Source organism: Vicugna pacos, chromosome 17, assembly GCF_048564905.1.
Source record: "Vicugna pacos chromosome 17, VicPac4, whole genome shotgun sequence".
Lineage (NCBI taxonomy): Eukaryota > Metazoa > Chordata > Mammalia > Artiodactyla > Camelidae > Vicugna > Vicugna pacos.
In genome coordinates this window covers 26,005,261-26,029,342 of record NC_133003.1, presented here as the reverse complement: position 1 = coordinate 26,029,342, position 24,082 = coordinate 26,005,261, and the positions used below count along the sequence as shown (strand labels likewise).

The following is a 24,082-nucleotide window of genomic DNA, read 5'->3' as shown; positions in this document are numbered from 1 at the left end:
GCTCATTCAGGTTGTTGACAGAATTTAGTTTCTTGTGGCCATAACAATGAGGACTTCAGTTTCTTGATGGTTGTTGATCAGAGGCCACCCTCAGTTCCGTGGCATGAAGGGTCTCCCAACGTGATCACCTGCCACCCCTCAGGGAGGGGAAGACTGCAGCAAGGTGGATGCTACAATCTTATGTTACATAGTCAGATACACATAATCACATAGAGCACCCTTGTCATAGTCTATTGGTTAAAAGTATGTCACAGGCCATGCCGACACTCAAGGTCACAAACACCAGGAGATGAAGGTCATAGGGTCACCTAATGTGTCTCTCTATCATAGCCATGGTTGCCAACTGGCATATCTGCTCAACCCCCAAACACTGCTTCACTGAGAACAGCCATGTGTGCACTGGGGGCCCCACACCCAACAGCATTGTCTGATATGTAGGTAGAGATCTGGCTCCAAGAGAAACAACCAGATTCTTCCTTCCAGGATTTTCACATTGGGATTTACACATGGCCAGTTTCTCTGGACTAGTTTCTTTGAAGGAAAGGGACAACCCGTTGTTGGGTGGCCTTTTTCCAACATGCGCATGTGGGACAGAGGAGAACAAATTTACAGCAGAAAGAAGAATGAAGTTGAGCCACAGGGGAAAAAAAATGCAGATTAGAGATGGAGGAAAAGATGGTGTCAGGGTTTCCAAAAGCTATCTAGTTGCTGGTTCTAGTTTCTCCTGTAACCCAATGATTTTTGGGTTTCAGAGTTCTTCCGATAGCCTACCCATAAATTCTCTATTTTGTGCAAGTTTTCTCAAGTTGGCTCCTGTTACTTGTCAAGGTCAAGAACTACAACGAAGTTGAGATGTCTGGGTGGGCCTTATTTATTCTTCCCTTAGAAGCTCTCTATCATCCTGCCATCAACCTGTCATCTACTGAAAAATATTTCTCTATCCCTCATCATGCACTGTCTTCTTTATCATGCGCCTATCATCCAGGCACTGCCCCAGGTGCTAGGCGACCAGAGAAAACAAGACTCAAGAGTTCCCACCCTCAGCAACCCACAATCCATGGAAGTACCAGGCATGTGAGCAGAGTTACAGGTAGGAGGTACTGAGAAGTGCATAGCTGAGCCCAGGGAAGAGGACTTTCAGGAATGCTTCCTGGAGGAGGTGACTCAGCTAAGATCCAAGAGGTAAAGAGGAACTAACCAACTGTAGCAGAGAAGAGAGAAGATTATTCCAGACAAAGGGAGCAGCAGTGCAAAGGGGACAGGAGAGTGACAAACCTGAGAATCAGATGTGAGTGTATGTGAGACACCTTTTACGGAGATGATGAGGAAGCTAACATTTCACGTGTATGTCCCTCAAAATGATTCCTTCCTTGAAGCTGGGAACTGTATTTTTTTAAGTGCTACTGTGAAAAATCTAACTCGGCACTTTGGGATTTATTACTTAAAAACTGTGTGTCTGGGCATTTTATTTATTCTTTATTTGTATAAATTAAAAGTCACTCTTTTCAGTGTATAGAGCCATGATTTTTGACAAGGAACATGGCTACGTATTCAACACCACTGTCAAGATATAGAACAGACTCACTTCTCTAAAAAATTTCCTCATGCTGCCATTTCGTAGTCAACTCCTCTCCCACCCCCCTCTGTATACAGCATTTTGTTTAATCTTCATACCTACCTATGTGATATAGATGGTGTTATCTCTCTTTGACAAATAAGGAAACTGAAGCTCACTGGATTTTTCTTCCTTCTTTCCCTGACTTCATTCAGGAAGTTGAGTGACTCGTGTGTGTGAAGACAAAGGATCCCATTCTCCCAGATCACCAGGTAATAAGACACGCAGATTTCTCAGGTCAGGCACTGGAAACGATCAGTTCAGTTAGGAAAAATCACACCTTGTTTCCGAATACTCGGGCTCTGTGCTGAAAGGATATAGGAACAGAAAACCAGCATTATCTCTGGGTCAGGTCTGCCTTCCCTGGCCTTTTGCTGAGGGGCTAAAGGCACACATTTCACGGAGCCAATAAAATGCACCTTCTTCTTGAGAAATGTTACGACAGCTGGCTTCCAGATCCTCTGACTGTTATGCCTTTTTCAAGAAATATCCATTAATTATTTTTAATCATGTCTTGATTTTACCAAGAAGGCCATTATTATTACAGGCAGTTCACTGATAAATTGGGAATGTTTTTATGTTGTGTTTTTCCTGGGGTGTGGTGTGACTTTCTTTGTCATCAATACATATGTCAAAGTAGGCTAACCTGAGTGTTTCCCAGCCACAGCATATGGTTGGGTCATGTGCACAATCATCATAAATCCTCCTTGACAACGGCCCAAAATGATATTGTGACCTGGTCCCCTTGGAATCCAGATTTATGAAGATCTGAATGAGAGAACTGAGTATTGGGAGCATGGGGTTTTAAAAATGTGCCACGTGAATAGGTTGGTCTCTTATATGGCTACTTACCTCCATATGGGGCAAGTGAATGAAAAATATGAGCAGAGGTAGTTGAAAAATTCTTGAGATGCCTCAATAAGCTTGCCTACAGCCCAGTGCAGAGTAAGCACCCAATAAATATTCATGAGTGAGTGGACGAATGGATGGATGAATGGAGTGGAACTGGAGTGAGTTATAAAGTCATCTTGTTTTTCTAGAAAGCAGCTCATCCTAGGAAGGCATAACTGGTTGCCTTTCCAACACCTTTCTCCCTTTTCCACGTATGAATGTACACCCAATTTTGGTCTTGAAGCCTCTCTATCCTCAGTAGGTACCTTACTTACTCTAAGTCAATCAGAGCTTCGCACTTTCCATGGAGATTGTGATTAGTCTGGAAACAAGCACATGACCTTCTTTGGCCCAATCTGACTGAAGAGGATGAGTTTAAGTTCATGGCAGGGGAGAAACTTCCCATTTCTTCTGATAGAGATGGGTAAGGATGCAGATTACTGTATGTGCTGCTCTGAACTTTCCCTTCCACGCCTGGGCTACCCTACGTACCTTATGGCTTTGCGTGGAATTAGCTTGGATTTGAGGCTGATGCTCTCCAAAACACAGTGGGAAAGAATCTCATCCTTGGTGACATAGTTGAGCTCCTGGATGTTCCTGGAGAACAACCCAGATTCTGGACCACTTGCTATCTGAGAAGGTAATTTCCTTCTGGTTTAAGTCACCTTGAGTTGGGGTTTCTACTGCTTTCCCCTAAAAAAACAAACAAACAAACAACTCAAGTAAAAGCTGGAAGTTGAGAAGAAAATAAGAAAGAAAAATGGGCTATTTTTTGTTTCAATAAGTAATAACACCAACTTCTGCATGTAGAGCGCACACGAAGATCACTTTTAGATCCTGTCTTTTATTACAAGTACCCTGGGGGTAAATACTGTTACGCTGGTTTTACTCACTTCCTTCACGTAAGACTTGCTCATCTGGAGAAGAAGTCCTTCTCCTTATTAAGTTGGGGTAACTGAGTGTATATTTTTTTCCTTACTGGTTTTGCATGGCTCCTTTGATAACACAGGTAAAATGAAATTTCTATTATCACATACAACCCCCCTATACTTTCAGCCATTCATAGTATTGTCCCTCTCACTAGTACATGAAATTCAGAAAATATCTTAGCAAATATTCCTTTTACAGTTACTGTAAGCAGAGTGCCATGCAAGTTATATAAATAAATATAAAATAACTCTTGCCTGCAAAGATCTTATCCTCTAATTGGGGCGACAGAGCACAGCATTTCAGACAGTGATAGGAGACTTGAGAAAACAGAAATACTAAACTGTTAACAATCAAAAAATACTATGTTATTAATCCTTAGATGAGAGGAACATAATAATAGCTCTCAAATCTAAGCATTTTTGGTCTCTCCCCACCACCATCTTTTGCCAGGAGGGCTGCAAAAGATCTACCTGCTTCTACCCTGTGTAACATCTAATCAATTCTCCACAGTGAAGCCAGGGAGAACCCATGGAGAAGAAAAACAGACCTTTGCTGACTATAAGAGCATGCCCCGGCTGCCCAGGCCTCCTGTTTCTTTCCCTCTAGGGGCCCTTCAGTCCTACCCAGCAAAGACCTTTGCATATGCTATTTTCCATGCCTGGGACACCTGTCCTTCTCCTCTTCAACTAGTCAACACCTGCTCAGCCTCCTTCCAATTTCAGCTCAAGCATCCTGTCCTCCAAAAACTCTTTTCTGATTTCCCTGCATAGGACAAAACCTACCACAGGCTCTCACAGCACCAGGAAACTTTCCTCCCTTTGGACCTGTCCCCATTGAAGTTCCACAGTTGTTTGTGTCATCATTTGAAACATCACCTATATCTCCACACACCGCTAGGCAGACAGGGATTTTATAGGTGTTCCCTCACTACTGGATCTCCAGAGCTTGACAAAGTGTCTGGCATGTGGTAGATGCTCAATAAATATTTACTGAAACAAAGAATGAATACATAAACATGGAATCCACACTTACTGTGAGCTAGGCACCATGTTAATGAACCTAATCACACTGTCATTTACTTCTTAAAATCATCCTATAAGAGAAATGATATTGTTGTTGTCCCATTATAGAGTTGGAACATATGCTTAGAGAGATAAAATAACATGCCCAAGGTCACATATAGGTGACAAAGTAGAAATTCCAACTGGGCACATGACTTTAGAAACTGAAGTCTTAATCACTGGCTTCCACCTTGTCTCACAGTTAAAGAAAGTTCTAAGAGTTTAGAGGAGGTAGAAGCTTAGTGAGTGAACAGGCGTTCGAGCTAGTCTCATAAGACACGGTGGCTTTGGCCAAAGAGGTAATAGGTAGGAGGGTAGATACACAGGTACTCTGCTGGCATCAAGGCATCTTTGGGCAAGGACCCCTCTAGGTAGGTGAACTAGAGAAAAACGGCCCATTCTCCCTGCCGATTCAGCCCACCCCAGGACAAGCCTGTTGATGAGCCAAGCACTGGCTCAACTTCAGGTCCTACTTTTCCCCTCAGCTAGGCATCTTTTTTGCAGTGCAAAGGCCACACAGCTGTATGCAGCACCTTGCAGACTTGAAGGTTTAGAGGCAAAAAAGCAAGAGGTGAAAAAATCCATTTGGCTAGAGTGGATGCCTTCCGAGGGAAATGCAAAAGAATAATATAGTAGCCACCCTGTGACTATTTAAAACTAAGTAAGTTGAAGTTAGATAAAATTTAAAATTCTGTTTCTCCATCATATTCTTTACGAGTGCTCAATGGCTATATGTAGCCAGTGGCTACAATATTGGACAGCACAGATAGAGAACATTTCTTTATTGCAGACAGTTCTATTGCACAGTACTGGTCTAGAAAGCAAGCTGGAGCCACAGTCTGTAAAAAGGAGCTCAGCCTTTATGCCATGGGCCACAGGGACTCATGGAAGGGTTGTAGGCTGGGAAGTGATGGTCTAGGAGGAGTAACAATCACCACTTATTGAAGAATTCTGGTGTGCTGGGTAGCGTACCAAGAACCTTTCGGGCATTATCTCATTTAATCTTCCTAACAGCCCTACAAGGTATATGTTATTATTATCCCCATTGTATAGGTGAGAAAATTGAGGCCCAGTGAGGTTAAATAACTCTTGCAGCTCTAGGTTCATCTAACTCCAAGAGGCTCTACTTTATTCCGTGCTCCTACTCTGTAGCGAGATTAGCCTGATGATGGGAGTGGATTATTCAACAAATGAGACTGAGGTCAGGGAAGCCTGTTCAGCAGCATCAGGAATATTCTAGGCCTGAGATGATAATGGCTTCAACTGAGGGGTCAGGAGCATCCTTTGTAGAAATCTTCAGATGTCCCTTGCTCTTTGTTCCAGCCTGTAGTTTGCTGTAGTCTCCCTCCTTTCCTCCCTAGCCCTTCATCACAATGGGCTACATTTTCTTTGGAATCATCTTTGCTTATTCTTCTGCTCCTTATGTTGGTGTTTCCAGAGAAAATTGTGTTTCATTAGGTTTTAACCTAATAAATTTTTATCCCTGGGAGGACATCTCCTGCCTCATCCTGCTGCTAGGCCCCCCTCTAGAGATCCCAGGACACAGCTGGAGACCTTGTGTGGGCCCCACCACAAGCCAAGCCCAGAAATCCCATCTGGAAATGTACGCGGCAGAAGTCTTCCCTCTTCTCCCAGTTCCCCCAGTAAATGGAAATGCACCGGTAGATTCCACTTCCTGCTGGGAAGCGGGGTCTTTTTGCTTCTTTGGCCCCCTGGTGTACAAGGTAATCATTCACAGGGAGTGGTTCTATCTTGAGAGCTCTGGCAGTCCTGGGTTTGTGGCTGTTTCAGCTTTAAGTGACGCCTGTCAAGCGATGGAGACGGACGGGCCCTCCCTCAGGCTTGTAAATAAAGCTGGTTTCCAGTATTTGACTTCACAGATTACAGACAAGCAGATCCCCACGAATCCCTCCGTGGAAGTCTGCGAGAGAGACCGGTCAATACTGACCTTTGTGTGACAGCCAAGGAAACTGAGGCATAGGAGGATGGAGAGAATTCCACATGCGTCAGAATTAACTAGAACTAGAAAGAAAACCATGACATCCAGGTTGCCTGGTCATGCTTTAACCACAACCCACACTTGCCTATTTAGTTACAACAAACACAAAAGAGATAAACATAGATGTAAGTTAGTCTAAACACCAAATTTTAGAAGTTTTTCCTCTGATGTCTAGTCAGCCATCCTGACCTTTATTGGAGGATAAACCAACTCACAACAGCTGTGGACAATTATTTACTGTAAGTCAGAGACTAAAGAGCTTGGATAATGAAGTGAATTCAGCATTAGAAGGAGAGCAGCATGCTTGGTACCAAAAAGTTACCTTTTAAATCAATTCTTGAATTCCAAAGATTGAGACACCAAGTTCACGCCAGAATAGGTCCTACAGAAGCCCAGGATGTGTGTGGTGGTGGGCTTTGCTCACATCTGAGGGGTGCTGTGAAAATGCATAGCCACACCTGGGCCTTCCTCAGCCTGGAACCATCCAGGAAGATACCCTGCACAGATGCTACCGAGATGACATGTCCCTTGCCGTCCATAAAAGTGATCTACAGCTGGCTGTGGAGTTACCCAGCCATCCTGGCTACTCAATAAGAAACAGATTTGGATTCCCTCACTCAGGCTGTCAGATTTTACAGCCACCCGATGGTCTCTGGCAGTGTGGCCTCTCAGCGAGATGCTGCCGAAGGAGGGCTCGGGAACGTTTGGCAGGCGAGAGAGGGACCAAAGCTTTGCATAATTCAGGGGTGAGTTCAAAGCCAGTAACATTTACACTCTGTGCCAAGAAAGCATTTTAAAGCCGGTGAGGTGCCTCCAAGCCAGTAAGGTATTATTACCTTTAAGCACATCCCTTTTACCCTTTGATAATAAGCGCCGCTGTAACGTATTTGAAAATACCATCCACGATTTAAAACAGGATATGTCACCTCTGCACTTCGAACTTCCAAGAGGAAAAGAAGTCTCGCTTGAAGTTGATGCACTTCACTACAGGCAGATACACACCCACACCCACTCACACACACACTCTCTCTCTTTCTCTTTCTCCCTCTCTCATCCTCACCTGTGCTGCACAATAATGGAACCTGGCCACCCTGAGTGTGGCAAGAGGATCAATCAGGCTAATGAATTTCCTCTCCATGGGGCTCCTGCCTAGAGGCCTGCTCATAGTACAGGGGAGGTTTTGTTGTAAACACCCTAGTCTTCTGAATGGCGTCCAGCCTCATGATGCTTTTCAGAGCAAGCCCTCGTCCTGAAGGAAGAAAAGCTGAGGAGGACTCTGTGTTCTAGAATTTTAACTAAACAGACCACAAAACCCACTTGCTCCCAAATTGAATTCTAAGTCTGAATTTGAGAACAACTACAGTCTTTAAAATACAAGTGACAACCAACAAGGAATGTCATTCTTGTCTTGTGCAAAATCATTGAGCGTAGAGGCGGTATAATGTTTGGAAAAAAACAAGAGCAGAATCTAGGACTAGATGGTTTGGGTTCAAATGCTGGCTCTGTTCTTTGCTCACTGTGTGACCTTGGACCTATTACTTTAGGTGGTTTGTGAATCCTGGTGGCTTAGAATTGTGACTCAGAACCGGAAGAACGCTGGAGACCATCTTGTTCAACCATCATCCTACTAGTCTTACCCAGAGATTCCAGAACTCCCAATTCTAGTCTTCCATTAGTTGCGTCAGAGAAGACCATGAGGGTGTCCACAGCGGCAGAGGAAGAGGAAAGGCAGGATGTCTACTGAAACCTTTGCCAAATACCTTGATCTACACTGGAAAATATCCAGCAGTCACTGGTGTTCTGAGAGTGGACAACAAAACTTAAAGCTGAAGAGCTCAGGAGGCTAACTGACAGCTAAACAGCTGCCCCTTATTCCTCACCCTCCCTCCAGGATTCTGTCCCCTTGTTTCTGGAGTGAGTCCTCCCCTGATACATCCCATTGATTACTGTATAAAGCATGAGGTTTACCACAGATATAAGGTTCTTCTCCAGCTGTCCTACCCTAATCATCCATCTGACTCTAAGCCCACATTTACTCTCTTGCTGACCACACTGACCATCTCCTGTGGCCTCACGTATCACACACATCATGGCTCCAGGCCACTCATGCTATCCCCTCTGCTTGCAATGTTCTTCCCCCTTTTCTACTTAGAAAATCCCTAATCATTATTCAAGGTCAGGGCCAATGTAATGATCACTAATTCTAATGGTAGAAAACTTGAGTCCCTACTAAGTGTTGAGCACTGTGCTCAATGCTTTTTGTGATGATCTCGTTTCATTCATGAATCCTCACTACAGTCTGTGAAGAGATACTATTACAATCCCCGTTTTAAGAGGAGGAAAGCAAATCTTACTGGAGTTAAATAACTTGCCCAAGGTCACCGAGCTAGTTACTGGGAGAGCCAGTTTCAAGTCCAGATCTGACTCTAAAAGCAAGCTCTTCCCCATCTGCCCCTAGGACTCATCCAATGAACTCATGCTTTGGTGACATCATTTTCTCAGTTTAACTTTATATCTTGTCTCCCCTACTAGACTAAAAGTCAGGTAGTGTATATCCTGTTTTATGTCTCTAATACTTAGCTCATTGCTTGGCTCACAATAGATGCTTAACACAAATGTGTATAAATGTGCTGAAAGGAGAAATGGATAGATGGATGGATGGAGGTAGGGAAGAAGGAATCAAGGAAGAAATATTCAGCTTCCTCGAAGTTGCATATTCTAAGCAAGCTAGCCTCATCCAAGTACACCAAACATTGTGTTCCATAAAAGAGAACATTAATGCTTTCTGAAAAATGTACCTAGATATTCAATGCATATTTTATATTGATCCTGGGCTTTATTAATGGATGGAAGTTCAAAGGAAAGTCAAGTCTATACTTTGTACACCTATGGCCACAGAAAAGGAGCCTAAAAATGTCGGACAAAGCAGAAAACATCTGGACCAGGTCATAACCTTGAAGAATGAAGATATACGCTCTCTGAGCTCAGTCTTTACTTGAAAAAACAAAAAACAAAAAACTTTACGTATGTCTCATGACTACAGTACCTTGCCTTTTGATATGTCCTCCAAGGAAGAAGTCTTACCCACAGATTTCAAATAGGTAAGCTTGCAGCTGCTACAAAGTCATGTGTTTAGACTACATCCACTTGCATTTATTTGGGATACATAAAAAGATCTAGAGAAAATGAGAACAGATCTTAGCCTTGTGCAAAGATATATAAGGTGCCAAACAGACATATGAGAGGAGGTTCAGAAGTCAGTACTGGTGGCTCAGTGTTCAGATTGGCCTGGTCAAAGTGCAAGCCTTTTCTCAGAGCATATGAGCCAGCATGGTTATCATTCAGTACTTTCAAAGCCTGTAGGATGCAAACTAAGGGGCAAGCATGAGGTTCCAGGTAGGGATAGAGGTAGAATAAGAATTCTGGGTGTCATGTTAAAATACAATCTCAAGGTCTACAAGGCATAGTGCTTTGAAGCAGCATCATATTTCGAACCACTCTGGGGTGGACATGGCCAGCTATGAAGTAACTGCAGGTCAGTCTGTGATGGGGCCCTCCTCTGGGGCAATCTCAATGTGGAGAGGCTGGCTGATCGCCTGATTGGAGGCAGATGGGAGGTTTGAAAACTGGATTAAGTAGAAACTTTCTGCCATCTGTCTTTGACTCCAAGGGGTAAGTTCAGACCAAGTTATATAAAGAACTTGATGATTTAAGTTTTGTAACCCCTACAGATATCTCAGCAAAGACTGCTTTAGCTCCAAGCATATACTCTTGCTTTGGGTGGCCACCTGAAGCTTTTTTTTTTAACCTTGATTTTGTCCAGTTTCATTTTGGAAGAAAAGGCTCTTCTGAATTAGGCTAGTGCCTTGTATATGTTTCCACATCCTTAAAGTGAGAAATAATGGGGTGTTAATTTAAGCATGAGAGACTCTGCCAAGAGCTGGATATGAGGTTATCTTATTTAATCCTCACAAGCAACCCTGACAGAGAGGTACTGTTGAACCATTTCATGGGTGAGGAATAGGAAACTTGTCTAGTCAGTCCACAGTAGAGACAAGACTTTTTTTTTTTGGATTTGAGAAAACCATTTCTTGTCACAATGAACCAGAAACAAAACATTCCACTGAAACTGGAACAGCTGACAGCATATGATTGAATTTAATTAAACCTTCAAGTAAGAAGAGGGTCAAACAAAGCCAATGAATGGAGAAGCCCAAAACTGGTTTGAGATTAACATAAAAATAGCATTTCAGCATGGGTATCCTCTGACCCCTCCCACTTCTGCCATCATTTCCCCAGCCCTTTCCCTTCTGAAACATCTGCCACACCAAATGGCTTTTCCCTCTTTTGCAGGTATAAGCCAATCCAAAAATGCCCCTTTGGACACAATGCAACGCCCAACTCCACTTTTGCTCTGACCATAGTGCAACACTATCCAACTTCTCATGTTCATTCAAGTCTCCCCCAGGTTCCCAATGATTAGAACTGCGTTTTACCCTCTTGCAGGCACTGCAAAATGCAGGGTACATACGAACAGCTAAATAGGTTGAGGAAACTTTTTTGTTAATGAAAAAGGCAGATACTGAATTTTTCAGAAGATGAATGTGCCCTACACACTAAGTTCAACAGGAATGAATTAAGAGAGGAGTTATGTCAACAGGAGAGGGGAAGACTCCTGGCTGGGGCTGCAGTGGGAGGCGCCATCTTTTATCAAGATGGGGTGAACCTGGGAACCATACAAAGGGTATTTGTTGCTGTAGGATACGTGTTCTGTTCACGAACCAAGACCACTTCAAAGACCATTTGTTGTCTGGGTAAGAAGCTGTTGCTAAGATGAAGAGTCCCCATGTCCCAGATGCCCATAAACATGTCGGCAAACAGCAGGCAGGCGCTGCACAAGATGGCTGCAGCGGCCAGAGCAAGAGCGGAGGCTCAGGAAGCGGATGCGTCTCCCCCAGTAGCGCCGACTGAGCCAGGAAGGACTCCACGTGCCGAGTGGCCAAGACAAACACGGCCCCATGCTGCCGGAGAGGCGGCCCGCGGGGAACAGCTGAACCACCACAGTCATGCAGCCTCTCGAAAGATCGTGGCCGCAAGAGCGCAACCAGGGCCTGTGGTTTCCTGCCATCCCCTCTGGTACGCAGCTTGAGCTCCCAGTGACTCATGGCCAGTGCTGTGCCAAGATCTCACGTCCCATCTCTGAGGGAGCCCGACCTGCGCAGGGCCCCGGCCCTTCCTCCTCCGGATGAGCTTAATGAGGGGATTAAGGATGACCAAGATGTGAGTGGACATCTTCACCTGAGCAGCCCAGCTGTCCGAGCCCTGAGCACAGGCACGCAAGGACAGAGCAGAGGGGCAGGAACTGTCAGCTGTGCTGAGCTCAGGCTGCTGTGTCTCAACTCTGCTGGTTGAGTGTGTGTGTGTGTGTGTGGTGGGGGGGTTGGGGGGGGCGGAAAAAGAAACTAACGTTTATTAACGTCAGGCCTCTGGAGAGATGGTGTGGTTGGGTGGTTAAGAGTGTGGGCGTCAGATTGCATCTGGCTTCACCACGTCCTAGCTGAGTGATCCTGGGAAATAGCTCAGTCCTCTGAACCTCAATATTCTTATTGAACCTCCAGAACAGAGGAAAAATTGTCAGTTGTGTCTACCTCATACAGTACTTCTGAAGATCGCATGGAGATTATAAATGTAAAGTTTGGTCAATGTTAGCTTTTATCATTGTTATTATTACTGCCACTGTTGAAGGCAGAGCTAAAGAACAGAAGGAATTATTTCGGAGAGGATTAATACTCTCACTGAGTAGAGTCTTTTATGGAAGTTGAACACAGACGCTTCAGTTATAAGTTGGCAGCATAGGGTGTATTCTGTGGACCATAAAGCCTAAGACCCTTTGGGATCTGTCTGTATCTCAGAAGCAGATTGACCAGAGTAACTATCTCACTCCCCATCTGGAACCGTCGTTAAGAATCCAAACCCCACGCACGCCCAAGTCTGCTACTCAGTTTGGCCAAAACATATTGAAGGCTTTCACGCACTAGGCACTGCACTAGGCACTGATGTGGGGGTGGGGACCGGGGAGTATAACACAGAGAAGTTAAACATGGCTGCTGTTTTTGACAAGTGAGAGAGACACATGTACAGTCAACTAATACTGGGGCTGGGAAACCAGTGCTCTGGTGCAGAGACAAATTGCATACAGGGCACATAGGGGAGAGACTGATTCCAAGCGGGGATACCTATGAGGTCTCCTCAGGGAAGGTGTATTATTTCTAGATAAGTCTCAAAGGTTGACATAAGGTAGAGGAAAGCAGTATGGATTAAGGTACCATCTTTTGCAAAAGCAGCAGCCTAGAGGAGAAGGAAGGGATAAACTGAAGTTGGGAGAAGACCAACTTTTTGTGGAGTTTTGATTCTCAGGCTGAAATTTATGTTGGGGAGCAATATGCATTGGGAAGATAAGCTCAGGCAGTGACACTCAAATGAATTTGAGTCATGGCTCTTCCCCGTGTGCATGGTGTGACCTTATAAAAATCCTTCACCTCTGAACTTCGGTCTCCCCACTGTAAAGTAGGGATCATGGTAGTGGCTAATTCACAGGGTTGTGGATGTTCACAGGCAGCTCAGCACAGCACCTCAACACAGTAGGCTCTTGTAATGTATTACTTATTGTTATCACTGTCAGCAATCAAGAAGTTGTGACAATAGCTTAGGAAGAAATGATGAGCATCTGGACTAGGACAGTGGAAAACAAAAGGAAAGAATGCATGTACCTTTCAGAGGCAGAATAGGGAAGTTAATAGGCTATTGGATGTAAGGAGGAAGAGAGGAGGAGTCAGCGATGCCTCAAGGACTCAAGCCCAGGAGATGAGGAGTTTGAGATGGTGTTACCAGATGGTGGAGTCATGGAAAATGATCTCGGTTTAGGGTGTAGTGAATCAAAAATGGTTGGTAAATTCTTTAGGTTGGTCTTTTCCATAGGAATTTCATGTGCAAAGATCTAAATTTCGGTAGAGTTCTTAGGATAAAAGACTTAGATTAGGGGATTATGTATATAGAACTAAAAGTCAAGCCTTTGGAATGAGAGGATGGTCCTCTCAGGGTGTTTACGAGCAATAAAGTTGCTGGGGAACTGACATTTTGAAATGTGTATTTATAAGAGAGGACAGAAGAAAGAAACAGAAGAAGAACCAAGCAGTTACTGTGTTCCAGAAACATCATTTGATGGGGGTTTCAAAAAGGCTGTGGTGGTCAGCTCTGCAGACAGAGATGAGGTCACTAGTTTAATGATACCTTCCATGAGCATCTCAAAGAGCACAGGGGAAAAGCTAGTCCTTAAGGCATTAAGGAGAAAATGAGGGGAGGGCATGGTGTGCGCTTCATTTGTAAAGAAGTTCAGAAGCTACAGGAATGTGAGAGAGAATGGGAAGGAGATTAAAACCAATCTAACACAAGGCAAGAGCAAGTCTTAGGTGGAAATTATTTCAATCAGGTTTGCAGAGTAGAGGAAATAGCCACTGGGGCGCAACTGAAGATACACAAGAAGGAAGAGTTGATCTAAGGAGAGGCAGAAAAGTGTGTGAATTACGGACTGAGGAGGGATTCTTTCGGAGGAAACCAGGACCACAGCTTATGCAGCTTCCAGAGCATGGAAGAAGGCTGTGTTTTAAGGCAAAGAAAATTTTTACTTGGCTAGTTGGTAGAGTTCAGTTTGGGGTACTTTTATCTTCTAGTAAACTGTGTATTTTCCTTTAATAGTAAATGAATTTTCATAAGTTAAAACACACACAGAATAACAATGTGCAGTGGGATTTTTGTTCCCTGAATGCTCTTGAGAGCATAGGGGAGCAGGAATAACCACAAGAGTTGATGTGAAGTCAGAAGTTCAGGCTAATCATAACCTCATGAAATCTCAATGATATAAGCTACAAAAAGAGAATGCTCACCCAGAGGACAGACTGGGGCTCCAAAGAGATAATCTATGTACCTGGCTTTGTAAAATTGATCTATAATTAACTAGAGTTCATGATTTTTCTTTATCCTATTTATCACATTTTGTTCCTGAAGCTGTTTTTGGAACTTTGACTTGAAGAGATAATGATGTCCATGAGAAAATGGAAAGTTTGTGCTGTGCTTTATTTGTGCCTAAGAAGACAGTGTGAGATGCAGAGAAAAACAGTACATATCTGGAAGCCAATCTCTGTCAAAGGCTCTGAGAAATGTGCCACTATAACACTGGGGGGGACTTCATGGACTTTCCACTAAGAAAGGCCTTTCTCTCCCAACTTTTTTCCAGTGATGTCTCCAACATGGTTTTGAATGACTCAAGCTTTGGGACTCCTACCACTTCCCTTGCTATGCACGTTTGCCATTTCCCAGATTTCATCATTAGGGCATTTCCTGAAATTCAGCCCAATGTGTTCCTTTTTTCTGATTTCAAAAAGGATTCTATTTCAAGCCTCAGCTGTCAATTGGGGAACCCAACTGTGAACAGTAGCGAATTTGACTGTGACATCAGAGTTTCCAATGGGAACCCGACTTTCCACTCTTGAGATCCAATTCCCCCCTTGATTCAAGATTTAAGAATAATGCACAATCTTCTCCAGACCACACCGAGGTGCCACTGCTGGAGCCAATAGCAGTGGGACCCCAAATTGCCTTTGAGGTTGGCAGCCTACAAGGACTGTCTGCCAAGAACCCCCTCAGAACCTCATCACCTTTCCAAGACCCTGTTTTTAAGCAGATCAAAGTACTTTCCTCAGACTGGTGAAAGCCAGAGGTCCAGGTCAAGGTGACTGAGTGTGGGATTCTGAAGGAAGCTGGCAGAACATTAAAGGATTGGGTGGGACCTGAGTCCTTTCTTTGAAAACTCTTCTCCATTGTTTCCCAGACATTTTCCGTCTGACACATAGTTGAACTTGCCTCTCTGCTCCCACCCCTCGTCTCTACAATTGCATTACGAGTTCAATCATCAGATACTTAGAGTCCTTAGGTGTTTACATGGTCCAAAAGCCAGTGAACATACGTAAGTACTGAACAATACACGTGAATAAATGTCCATGTTCACCCACGCTTACTAACCATCCTATTGTAAACCCTGAACTGGTAATTAAACTTTCTTTCCTTTTATTCTGTACTTAGTTGTTGCCCCATAACACTTAATACATAGTTTCGTGTCTACACCCACAGAGGACAGCAGTTGCGTCCTCATCTTCATCTCTGTGCCCTTCCGCGGGACTAAAGCAGGGCTTGCTGCACTTTAAATACTGGATAAATTGTTAACGAGCACTACAAGTAGTCTTAAACTTCCTCCTAATTTTAACAAGTATCCATTTATGCCACAGCAAAGACTTTAGGGGAACTGAATTGTCACTCTCAAAGGGCCACAATAAAAGATATATTCAGGGTCACTGCTTCCTAACTTACATGAATACAAAACACAAGCAGACACTAGGGGTAAATATAATATAATAAATATAATAAATATAATCGTATATATGGCCAACACAGATAACATTCATTCAACATTTACTCTGTCACACATGAACAGCACGTGCTCTGACACACCTTATCTCATTTGGCTCTTCGTGCTGGACTGCCCTGGGCTCAACCCTTGCTTTTCACCCCTTCTCCATTTACACTCCCCTTGGTGATTTCACATGTCAGCTGTATGCCACTAACTCTCACCTTCTCCAGACCAGACTTCTCTCCCAAACGTCAAACTCACACAGCCACTGCCTCCACTTGGACGACACAAATTCAGTGTGTCCAAAACTCACTCCTGATGTCCCTGCAAAAGCTGCTCTACCTTCTGCCTTCCACAACTTGGCTGATGGCAGCAGCAACCTTACAGTTGCTCAGGCCCAAATTCTTGGAGTCAGCTTAATTCTACTCCTTCCCTTGTATCCCACATCCAATGCACAGGAAAGTAAATTCTACTGACTCTCTTCAAGACAGGTCCAGAGTTCAGCCATCTCTAACACTTCTCTATTCCAGTTCAAGCCATGATCACCTCTTTATTAGGCTGAAGCTCTAGCCTCCAAATATGGCTCCATGCTTCTACCTTTGTCCCTTATGGCATGGCCCCAACAAAGCAACCGAAGAGCAAATTTGTCAGGCTTCAATGACTCCCTCTTTCAGTCAGAGGAAAGGCCAGAGTCCTCCCAAGGGCCCATCTGTTCTCTGACCCCGGGTGCTAACACCACCCATTTCTCTCCTGACTCCTGCCCATGGTCTTCCTTGCTCTTCCAGGAATGTGCCAGGCAGGATCCCACCTCCGGGTCTTTGCTCCAGCAGATTCCTCTGCCTGAAGTGCTCTTCCTGCAGGTACTCTTGGCTCATCCCTCACCCCTTTCACGTCTCACTGAGGTTTCCCCAAACCACCTTCTTCATACCACCCCTTGCTCGCCCCCAACATTCCCAGTTCCCCTCACTGTTCTACAGTTTTGTCCACAGTGCTTCCCACCCTCTAACATACTATATGAAGTTGCTTATATATTACTTGATTGTCTTTCTTTCCCTTGTATAATGTAACTACATGAGAATACAATTTTTGCCCCTTTTGTCTGGAAAGGTCAGGCCCACAGAGGAGGCACTCAGTGTGGAATGAGTGGGTGAGAAAATAATAGATGCTCTTGGAGTGAAGATACTCAGGCTCCCAGGCTCATAGCTCCAAGTGGCTTCAACACCCCAAGTGGAGCAATTCTTATGCCCACCATGCTCCATCTCACACTCAAAGCCTTACACCCTCCAGTCTATAAGTCCTTTCTATAGCCTGAATCTCTGCCTTGGGAAACCACTTCTCTCTGCCAGAGAGTGGCAAGGTACCAGTTCATTTGCTTGAAACCAAATCCAATTAAAGATGGGGCACCTTCTTTGTCACAAATAGCTGCTCAGTGAGTGGAGGCTAATAACATGCGACCAGCATGGGCAGCTCCCTGGCAAACAGTTCCCTGAAGAGGGAATTACAGCCTGTCACAGTTCCTGGCAAGTGGTCTCCCTCTTCTGTTCTCGATGCTCACTGAGGAGAGTGCTGGGAGCTGGGATGGGCTTCCAAATCCACAAGAGTCAGGATAGAAAAGGGATGCTTACTTTTGGGGGGCAAAAAGGAGTGTTTTCCATCTTTGAAAAGACGGACTATCTCCTGTTTTGGTTACTACAGTTCCGTTAATTGGCTACAGTCTTTCATATGGATCTTGATTAAGTAATACCAACTGAACTCAAAGACTTTAAATTCATTCAGGATGAGAGTCTTCTTATAAGCTTCCCATTAGCATCAAAGACACTCAGCAGCCAAATTTCAAGATGGGGAAGGGCCAAACCTCAAGTGGAAAACTTCCATGGCTGCTGCTGCTTCTTTCCTCTTCCTCTTCCCTTCTCCTCCTCCTCCTCATCCTTCTTAATACACCTGAGCATCAGGTGTTATCATCCCAGTATCTTTCATGAACTTTGGTAAAAAAAAAAAAGAGACTTGTTTAGGCTCTGTGAAGCATTCTTAGGGACAAAAAAAACAAAAACAAAAAACAAAACATAGAAGCCCAGAGAACAGACCTTATCTTTGGCATTTCCATCAGGAACACCAAAAAAGAAGTAATTGACTAAGAGAGTTTATGAAACAACGAGGCCCCCAGCTGACCCCCTTTCCCATACAAACACACTCAGATGTCCGTATCTCTAGTTCTTCATGTCTACTTGTTATGTGTTCTACCCAGCAGGCCCCTTCTCCAGAGGATAGGGCAAGCATTGCTTCCATTAAATCATTGCTACCTAAAGCCACTTGTTCATTGTGATTCTGTTATTAGTTTACATGCACCCTCCCTTTTTTGCATGCAAGCACAGAGTACTGGCAATAGATTCATATCCATTCTGTAAAGAATTTTGCCTCTCCTTTGACCTCTTCCTTCGTCTTATCATCTTATTTTTACTATTTTTGGGTTGGTGGGAAGTGTTCAGGGAAGGGGCAGCATGAGAGAATTCTATACTATCTACTGATTTCTCTTCTGTCTTTGAAACCCTCTCTAATTTTAGGTGCTTACCATGTTCTCACACATCCACTCCAGCCTCATTTACATCTGTTCTCCACACAATAACCAGAATGATATTTTGAAAGCTCAGATATACTCAGGTCATCCTCATTAACCCTTCAAAGATTCCCATTTCTCTGACCCTCAAGATCAGTATCTCTGAAGTGGCCCCTGTGGCCCTAGGCATTCTGGCTCCTCTGTGTGTGTGTGTGTGTGTGTGTGTGTGTGTCTGGAGGTGGGGGCGGGGGTCTCTGGCCTCATATTACACTTCTTTGACACATGTTCTTTCTACTCTAACCACCTCCATCTTTCAGTTCATGGGAAAGCTATGTTCTTCTTCCAAAAGGTCTCTACCAGGCTGTCCCTCTCCCAGGATGCTCCTCTCTCCCTCCACTCTCCACACCCTTCTCTTTTTCCAGTTAACTCATCCTAAGATTTCAACTGATGCAACATTTTTTCAGGGAACTCCTTTACCCACTGACATCCTGTCTTCCTAATCTTGGCCACGCAAGGGCCCTGCTTTGGTACTGTTGTGCCATCACGTGCCACTCCCTCATTGCGCAGTTCTCTTTGTCTAAGTCTTACCTACTTTTCCCAGCAGATATTGAGCTCCAACAAAAGTGCTTTCCCACTATTATATCCTCAGCACTCAGCACATTCCAAGAATAGTATCCGTTTAACAAAGAACTATGCAATAAATGAATTAAAAAATGAATGAGTGAATAAAAGAAATATCTCATTCAGGACCTCTTTTAAGGTTAAATGTGATTAGATGGCAACCTGGCAAATGAAAAAATAATCTGTTAATATATTAGTCAGGGTAGGTTATGCTGCAGTAACAAATAACCCCAAAATTTCAAGGCTCAAACAACAAACCTTCTATTGGGAATGTGAAATGGTGTAACAAGGCAGTTTCTTACAAAACTAACCATGTGCTCACTGTATGACCCAGAAATTGCACTTTGGACATTTATCCCAAAGACATGAAAACATATTCACACACAAAAAAAACCTGTACACAAATGTTCATGCTGTTTTACTTATAAAAGCCTCAAACTGGTAACAACCCAAATGTCCTTCAGCAGATGAAAGGTATAAAAACTGGTGCATCCATACCATGGAACACTGTTCAACAAGGAAAAGGGACAGAGTATTGACACACACAACAGCCTGGGTGGACTGCAAGGAAATTAGGCTAGTGAAAAAAAGCCAATCTCAAAAGGTTACACATTTGCCTGTGCCACAATGTGAAAATAATTAATGCCACTGAATTGTACACTTCCTTAAAAATGGTTAAGGTGGCAAATTTCATGTTTTATGTATTTTATCACAATAAAAAAATTAAAAGTTACACATTGTATAATACCATTTCCATATTCTTAAAATGGCAACTCTGTAGATATGGAGAAAGGATTAGTGGTTGCCATGAGTTAGGGGAAAGGAAGAAAGGAGGTAGTTGGCTGTGACTATCAAAGGGTAGCATTTGGGATTCTTGTGATGGAACTGTTCTGTATCTTGACTTTGGTGGTGGCCATTCAAATCTCTCAAGGGACAAAATTTCATAGAACTAAATATACACATGTACGAGCATGCACAAATGAGTCATTTAACACTGGTGAAATCTGAATCAAATCAGTGGATTTTGTCAATGTCTATTTCCTGATTGTGGTGCTGTATTAGAGTTAAGCAAGATGTGACCACTGAGGGAAACTGGATGGGAGGTATGTGGGATCTCTTTGTACTGTTTCTTACAACTACATGTGACTATACAATTATCTCATAATAAAAAGTTAAGCAACAACAACAGAGGATTACGTCTCACTTGTGCCACATGTCCTATGTGGTATTGCTGGGGGTTCTAGTCCACGTGGGTGGCACAGGCCATTAGAGCCTCCACCATCTGGAACATCACCAGTCACCTCGTCAAGGGAAGGGAACAGAGCAAGTTACTCCCTGGCTCTTAAAGGTTTCCACCTGGAAGCGACACATCATTTCCACTCATGTTTCATTGGCCAAAGCAAGTCCTTTGGCTCTCCTAACTTCCACGAAGTAGGGAAATTCAGTTTTGCCACATGTCTCAAAATAGGAGGGTCAAAATATTTGTGACAACACTAATGATCACAGATGTTGTTTAAAAGTATATAAATGGTTAAAATATTCACAAAGTATTCTGCATTTACCTCATCATCGTGTGACCAAGGAAATAGGGTTTCTCACTTAATGATAAATTGAATAGAGGGAAATGCAATATGAATATTACACTGTTCACTGCAGATAAAACTCTGAATTGGGTCTGAGTTTCACTTTTTAGAAAAAGTGAGAGCTTTCTGAAAAGGATATTTCAAATGCTAAAATATAATTTTAAATGCACCCATGTAACAAAAACAGTTTTTCTTTGACTTTTGTTCTTACTTCCAAGTGTATGTGGAAAATAACTGCCTATTAAATTTTCGTGGAAGTGGTGCTTGCAAACAACCTTTAGCTTTTCAATCTAAAGGTAGAAATGGCTGATTTAAAATGTAGCTCATGTGTGCATGAAAATTTCTGCACGTTAAGAAAGGCCATGAGGAGGCCATGGGGAAGGGTTGGCACAGGTGGATCAGACTGATAGATTTCAAAGGACTTAAGTGTGGGAAAAATACCAAAAAGGCCAAGAATTTGCTAAGAAACACAATACCATTAACCAACAAATAACCAAGTTACTCTAGGAATAACCAACTGATTGTTGTAGTTCTTAAAAATTAAATCAGGTATTTTGCTACTTGGAATTATACCCAAGATATGGTCTCTAATGTGTACTTTGTCAGAAGACAATTGTATTGATCAGAGTTGCTTAGGAATGGGGACAAAGGGAAACTTTACCCTTACTGAGCATCTATTATATGCCGGTCCCTGTCTATACCAGCCACCTTTAACCTGCACAATGTCTTGCACCATTATTAGCACCCTATTTTACAAATGCACAAAGTGAGAAATGTGAAGTCATGTGTCCAGAGCTGCCGTCTGCACCCAGGACTGCCTTCCTGCTGAGTGTGGTTCTCGGTTCTCTCTGGTGGACTGTGCTATATCCCTCATTCGTCATCAGTTTCCTTGTGGCAGGACTGTGAACAACCCCATGACTGGGCTTAAGCTCTTTTTTCATCAACTGCATCCATCTGTGACCCCTTAGCTCCAGCCAGAGAACACCTCTCATACCTCCCCAAAGCCAAAACTTCAACATCCAACCTCTGTGCCTTTGCAAAAGCTATCCCCCCTGCTCTTTCTTCCTGATCTCTGTACCCCAAATCTACCTATTCTGCAGGTCCTAGCTTATAAGCTGCATCCTTCAAGTCTTCCTACATCACTACCTTAAAATTTCTCAGATACAAGACAGGAATGAATGAATGCATGCATGCATGCATGCATGAATAGATGAACAAATGATATTTTCCCCTACAAATAATGCTTCACTCCTTTCTTTCCATTGCATATATTGTTGGTATATTCTACTGGACGTTAATAGCTCTTTCATTTCAATTCAAAAAACATTAATTGAGTTCTTCCTATCACAAGCTCAGTGCCAAATAGGGTGGGGAATACAACAATGGGTAAGATCCAGCCCAGCCCCAGCCCCTAGGTGTTCACAATCACACAAATAACAGAAACTGTTTGTGAAATGAACTCGGACGCAGACAAGTTCCCCTGCCAGGCTCTCAGCTCTCTGAAGAAGGAAGTTCATTTTCAGAGCAGGGGACATGACTTCATGCCTTTTCTAAGAGAAGTCTGACTCACATCTACATACTTCATCAAGAGCAAAGTCCAGCACAGAATGACCCCATTCCTGGCCAAGTCAAGACCCACCAGGCTCCGCCATGGATAGACTCATCACCCAGGACCACAAATAGCCTGTTACAGCTTCAGCGGGTCCAAAATGATAAGGTTCGAAAACCAAACAATATTGTCTTGAGTGTTCATAAAAATAAGCAGAAATCAGAGATGCCTTAGCATTCTTAAGAATTATCATTTATTATTATAACTTTGCTCATTTCAAGAATGAGCCCAGAACATTAAAAAAATTATAATAAAATAAGATGGCAACATAATACTACTCTTTAAAATAAAATCATAGATTAATACCAGAAAACTCCAGACTATTCCATTTAACTTCATGTAGGGGAGTCTTTGAAATTAGGTTAAGTGACTCCAGGCTTTTTATTTATAGAAACAACTTGGATGTTGGTCTGAGAAGTGAGATATCCAAGTTTTCAAATAAACTCAAGTCGCAGAGGATTGTAAATAATGAAGACCCATGTGGATGAAAAAGAAATCTTTTAACTACCCTGTCTAATTGATAGGAAAAGCATTTCATATTAGATAAAACCCAATAAAAAGATTTAAAGAGAGGATGTAAAAATTATACACACAGGCATACACACACAATCACAAAACCTGCACCACTATTCTGTATCCTGAGGGAAAAAAGAAGAAAAAAAAGCAAATGGGAAAGAAAGTTGCATTGCTATAATAAAAAGAGGTAAATCCCCACCCCACCTCCAAGAGGAACTATAGAAATGAAGCTACAGCCTGGCTGAGCGCCCAACTAGCCAGTAGTGTTTCTTTGTTTGAATAAGCAAAAGGCGCCCCCTCTGGGTGGATGCGGCATTTTGAACACATAGCTTGGCATCTGAAGCGCCTTTTTCCTATGCAAAGGTGCCTGGCCTCCCCAAGAATGCAGTCTCACTCAGGGACTGAATTTCAGCCCCCAGCCTCCTCGCAGTGGTTTGCAAATTTCACAGCTGCCACTCCCTGCCCACAGCATTCTGCATAAAATGCCTGGGGAAAGGCATTGGGTTGTGGTCCCCATTCTCCTTTGGGGGCTAAACTTCATCTCTCTGAGCTCAGTTTTTTCTGCAAAGTGAGAAGGCAATGCTCACTTGGACCTACCAGGTGGGGATCAAGCGACGTTACCTGTGAGGAAAGGCTGGCTGAGCTGCCAGTCATCGTGCAGGAATAAAGCTCTGCTTATTAAATAAGCCATGTCCCATTTACCTTTCAGGGAATTCAATGTTTTCCCTTTTTACCTTCTAATGTATTTTTGTATGACATTTTAAATATGTTCATTTTCATATTTGCCTTTATTTGTTCCTTCAAGTAAAAATAACAATTATTATTATAACAACAGCAATAAACCAAAACATAATAATGATTACCATTGACTGACCACTTTCCCATCACCAGGCATTGTACCAAGCACTTCCTGTATCTTTATGGTCTCATATAATTCTCACAAGTGGGAGTGTCATTTCCTCCTTCGTGTAGATGCAAAAACTGAGACTCAAACATTAAAAAAAAACAAAACAGCACAACCAGTGTTTAAATCCACGTCTCTGTGATCTAGAGCTTCTACTACATCAAATAAGCTCTAGATCTGTTCATTGTAGACAATTTGAAGAGAGATAAACAAAGAAGGAAACAGCAATCACCCTTACTCTGTCACCTCTCCATTAACATAATGCTGTTCATCCTCGTGATACTCCCCTGACATTATAGGAAGATCCCTTTTAGTCACAGATTCAGTAGAAGAGAG

The 24,082-nt window shown here is 43.1% G+C and overlaps 1 long non-coding RNA gene across 1 annotated transcript in view; it reads right to left on the bottom strand.

The window, feature by feature from the left end:
- Window positions 1-1,701: 1,701 nt before the first annotated feature.
- Window positions 1,702-24,082, bottom strand: part of LOC140686576 (uncharacterized) — a 69,378-nt gene continuing 46,997 nt past the window's right edge. Inside the window, exons 2-3 of the long non-coding RNA XR_012060405.1 lie at window positions 2,999-3,199; window positions 1,702-1,922 (exon numbers count right to left, since the gene is read on the bottom strand). This is a non-coding gene — a long non-coding RNA (uncharacterized lncRNA). The remainder of the gene's footprint in view (window positions 1,923-2,998; window positions 3,200-24,082) is intronic.